This window comes from Gossypium raimondii, chromosome 1, assembly GCF_025698545.1.
Source record: "Gossypium raimondii isolate GPD5lz chromosome 1, ASM2569854v1, whole genome shotgun sequence".
Lineage (NCBI taxonomy): Eukaryota > Viridiplantae > Streptophyta > Magnoliopsida > Malvales > Malvaceae > Gossypium > Gossypium raimondii.
In genome coordinates this window covers 26,899,973-26,905,028 of record NC_068565.1, presented here as the reverse complement: position 1 = coordinate 26,905,028, position 5,056 = coordinate 26,899,973, and positions in this window count along the sequence as shown.

The window sequence follows — 5,056 nt, the reverse complement described above, 5'->3', positions numbered from 1 at the left end:
CCGTTTTCAATTGGAAACTACAAGGACGAGGTCCTTTGTGATGTTGTGTCGATGGATGCTACTCACCTTCTTTTGGGGCGCCCTTGGCAGTATGACAAGAGGGAAATGCATGATGGTTTTACAAATCGATACTCTTTTATGCATGCAGGTAAGAAGATTACTTTGGCTCCTTTGACACCAAGTCAAGTAATTGAAGATCAAACAAGCTTGAAAAACAGTAAGAAAGTTGCAAAGGAGAAGAAAAAGATGAGCGTATATGCAAGCAGTCGAGAAATCAGGAAATGTCTTTCCTTTCACCAACCCTTGTTTATTTTAATGTTTAAAGATCATTGTTTATTGGCTGAGTTCCCTGCTGATTTGCCTGCATCGATTGTGTCCCTTTTGCAAGAGTTTGAGGATGTGTTTCTGAAAGAAACACCGAAGGGATTACCATCTCTTCGTGGCATTGAGCACCAGATTGATTTCATTCCAGGTGCTACCATTCCAAATCGACCAGCTTATCGTACTAACCCTGAAGAGACGAAAGAGCTTCAAAGGCAAGTTACAGAATTGATGGAGAAGGGTTATATTCGAGAAAGTCTGAGTCCATGTGCTGTTCCGGTGTTGTTAGTACCGAAGAAAGATGGGTCTTGGAGGATGTGCGTAATGTGAATCAAATTACAATTAAGTATCGTCATCCTATTCCTAGACTTGATGACATGTTGGACGAGCTTTGCGGAGCCGTCATCTTCTCCAAAATTGACTTGAAGAGTGGATATCATCGATTCGCATGCGAGAAGGCGATTTAATGGAAGATAGCCTTCAAAACAAAGCTAGGTTTGTATGAATGGTTAGTGATGCCTTTTGGTTTAAGTAATGCACCTAGTACTTTTATGCGACTAATGAATCATGTTCTGCGATCTTTTATTGGAAAGTTTTGTGTTGTGTACTTTGATGACATTTTAGTTTATAGCAGGACTTTGCAGGATCACGTAGAACATCTGAGAGCTGTATTGCAGACTTTGAGAGAAGAAAGATTGTATGGTAACGTAGAGAAATGTGTGTTTTGTAACGATGCACTTACATTTCTTGGTTACATTGTGAGTGCTGTGGTGTTGAAGTTGATCATGAGAAAATAAAGGCAATTCAGGAATGGCCACGACCGACATCGATTACTCAGGTTAGATCATTTCATGGTTTAGCTAGTCTTTATCGACGGTTTGTTCCTAACTTCAGTTCTATTACCGCACCCTTAACCGGAATTATTAAGAAGAATTCCAGCTTCTTGTGGGGAAAAGAACAAGAAGATGCCTTTCTAAAAATTAAGGATTGTTTGACAAAAGCACCAGTGTTAGCCTTACCTGACTTTGATAAAACTTTTGAAATTGAATGTGATGCTTCTGGAGTTGGTATAGGTGCAGTTCTAATACAGGAAAAGAGGCCCGTTGCATATTTTAGCGAGAAACTGAGTGGAGCAACATTAAATTATTCGGTTTATGATAAAGAGATGTATTCACTGATTCGGACATTGGAGACATGGCAGCATTACTTGTTGCCTAAGGAGTTTGTGATCCACACTGACTACGAGGCTTTACGATATATAACAGGTCAGCATAAATTGAACAAACAACATGCTAAATGGGTTGAATTCTTAGAATCTTTTCCTTATGTCATTCGATACAAAAAAGGGAAAGATAATGTCGTTGCTGATGCATTATCACGCAGATATGTACTATTGAGTTATCTTGATTCACATTTGATTGGATTTGCATATATTCGAGAGTTATACTCTGATGATCATGATTTTTGCGATAAGTATAATGCTTATGAGAAAGGTACAGATGGAAAATTCTACAGGCATGATGGATATCTTTTCAAAGAAAATAGGATATGCATTCCACAGGGTTCAATGCGTGATATACTGATCCGTGAAGCACATGAAGGTGGACTGATGGGTCATTTTGGGGTCACTAAAACATTACACACCTTAAAAGAGCATCTTTTCTAGCCTAAGATGCACCGGGACGTTGAACGCTACTGTGAACGTTGTGTGACATGTAAGAAAGCAAAATCGAAGGTTTCACCACATGGTATGTACTTACCTTTACCTATTCCTGAATCCCCTTGGACTGATATTTCAATGGACTTTATTTTGGGATTACCTCGAACTAGAACAGGTCGGGATAGTATATTTGTTGTCGTTGATAGATTCTCGAAGATGGCACATTTCATTTCATGCCATAAGACCGATGATCTTTGTTAATGTGGCTAACTTGTTCTTTAAAGATGTTGTACGATTACATGGTATTCCTAGGTCGATTGTTTCGACAGGATGTGAAGTTTTGAGTCATTTCGGAGGACTCTTTGGAGCAAACTAGGTCTGAAACTTATGTTTTCTACTACTTGTCATCCCTGCATCGATGGGCAACCGAGGTTGTTAATGAGTTTTATCTACTTTACTTGATCCATCATTAAAAGAACATCAAAACTTGGGAAGATTGTTTGCCACATGTTGAATTCGCTTATAACCATGATGTACATTCTACTACTAAGATGTCACCTTTTGAGGTTGTTTATGGCTTTAATCCTATTACGCCTCTAGATATGTTGCCTTTGCGCAGAAATGTGATGAACAGGACGAGAAAGCAAAAGCAGAATACGTGAAGAAATTGCATCAACAGGTTAAGGAAAACCTCGAATGAAGGACTCAACAGTATAAGAAGCAAGCAAACAAGGACAGAAAGCGAGTCACCTTTGATGTGGGAGATTGGGTGTGGGTTCATTTCCGAAAGGAACGATTTCCAGCCCAGAGGCGGTCCAAGCTGTTACTGCGTGGTGATGGTCCTTTTCAGGTGTTGGAGAAAGTGAATGACAATGCCTACAAGTTAGACTTGCCGGGAGAATACAATGTGAGTGCCACATTTAATGTATCTGATTTAACCCCTTATGATGATTCTACAGATTTGAGGACAAATCCTTTTCCAGAAGGGGGGATGATGTGCGCACGCTCACACCAACAAAGTAAACTGATTCGGAGGTCTTACCATTAGGACCTATTACTCGATCTAAGGTAAAGAAATTCAGGGAAGCCTTGTTCCTTACTTGTGCTACGATTCCAGATTTATTCGATCATGTTCATGCCTTAGAACATAGGCTTTATAACATGTTGCATGCTGATATGTGACGTATTTAGGTTCTACTATGTATTATGTGTGTATTTAAGTATGTTTTGGTATTGATTTGATGTTGTTTGTGTTTTAATGAATAAGATTGCAAATGTTTACAGCTTGTATTAGTGTAGAAACTAAGCTCTATAATGTGTTACATCTTGAAGTGTAACATTTGCATTAGTTCCATTGAGTATATAAGTGTGTTTGCATTATGTTTACTGACTTGTTAATAAGTTTTCAATAAGTTTGCATTACTTTAATGCATGTTTGTTTTGTTTACCATAAGGAAACGTAATGGACATGACTTAAGATCTCATTTCTAGCTCGGTTGAAGCTCAAACAATAATAGACAATGACTTAAGACCTCATTTCTAGCTCGGTTGAAGCTCAAATATGTGCATGTAGCTCATCTCAACTCGAAATAGTTCTGAAAGATTGTTTCCAGCTCATTTCAGCTCAGTACATTTCTAGCTAGCTCAAACTCAGTTGCACCAGCTCAACTCCGGTGACGAGTCCGTAAAATTAAACGTGTCCTATGTAAGGGCAAGTGTCCTATGCATTTGTGGCAGCCCATGTGGCGTCCAAACATGTGAGGAGCACATGACCGCTTGTGCACAAGAGTGTGTGTGTGCATGTGTAGCCGAAAATACAAGGATAAGAACAAGGGAGGTTGTCGTTTGAAATTTAAATGTATGGCTGCTATTAAAATGACGCCAAAAGGAGTTATAACTTCTTATTTTAAACCCTTTTGATTACAGCCACGAATTTCCATTCAACACCCCTCTTTTGTACTTATAAATACATATTAAAATGATGTATTTAGGTTAGATGATTTATGAAAACAATTATGTTTGAGAATTTCTCTCAATTTTGGTTCTTCATTGAACTTTCCTTGGCATTTCAGACTTAGTTTGTTGTATCAAATTTTCTTGATACTTCGGGTTCCTAGATCGCTATCTAGAGGGTCCAAGTCCTTTTGACGTTGAACAGATTCGATTCGGGTTTGCTCAGTAGATTGTGCAAGTTCTTTCGAGTTTAACGTTATTCTATTCCAACGATTACTTTTGCCATTGTTGAACACTCAAGTTGCTGCCTTGGCCGTTTCATGAAGCGTTCGACTTCACCGATTGAATTTCTTTTTGTTTTAAATGCCAACAACTTCATTTTCCTTCCATTTTCATTCTATTGTTTTACCCATATTTTACCATGATTATTTCTTTAATTCCTTGCTGTTTTCTTGTTGCAGGAACGTGCTTACAACATTCCTAGATCCGTAACATACGAAGATAGTCTGTTTCGTTAGACTACATCGTATCACAGGGCCTCAACACCCAAAACCACTAAACATATAACTGAATACTCACAATCCTATGGCATGCCAACTATATCCAATGGTTTCAAGATCACAAGGCCAAAATATCCGAAAACAACACATATTACTTACAAATTATCAGTGCACTATCACTGCATATTAGCTTCTTTTGCAAAACTCTAGCATAGTCATACAACATTTATATTACACATTCATTTCATGTATATGATTGCACTTTACACAATAGTCACTATATTCATACCACTTTTCATGCACAATACATAACCAAAAATTCACAAGATAATTATGGATTTCAAGGAAGCTTTCACTCAAAACTTAGAGTAGGGTTTTAGGCTACATCTAAATTCCCAATTAACACATGACTCGTGTTTACGAGTAGCAATTCCATACACTCACCACTTTACGCTTTAGTCGAAAAGACAAAAGCTTAACTAAGGCTTCCCTAGTTCATAGCAAGGTCTTAACGAATCCGAATCTTTACACACATAAAGCACACAACCATGGTCAAATATCCACCAAAATTCATTCGAAGCAACTAACTCACAAGCTTTAAGCTAAGTTCCTATGTAACTTA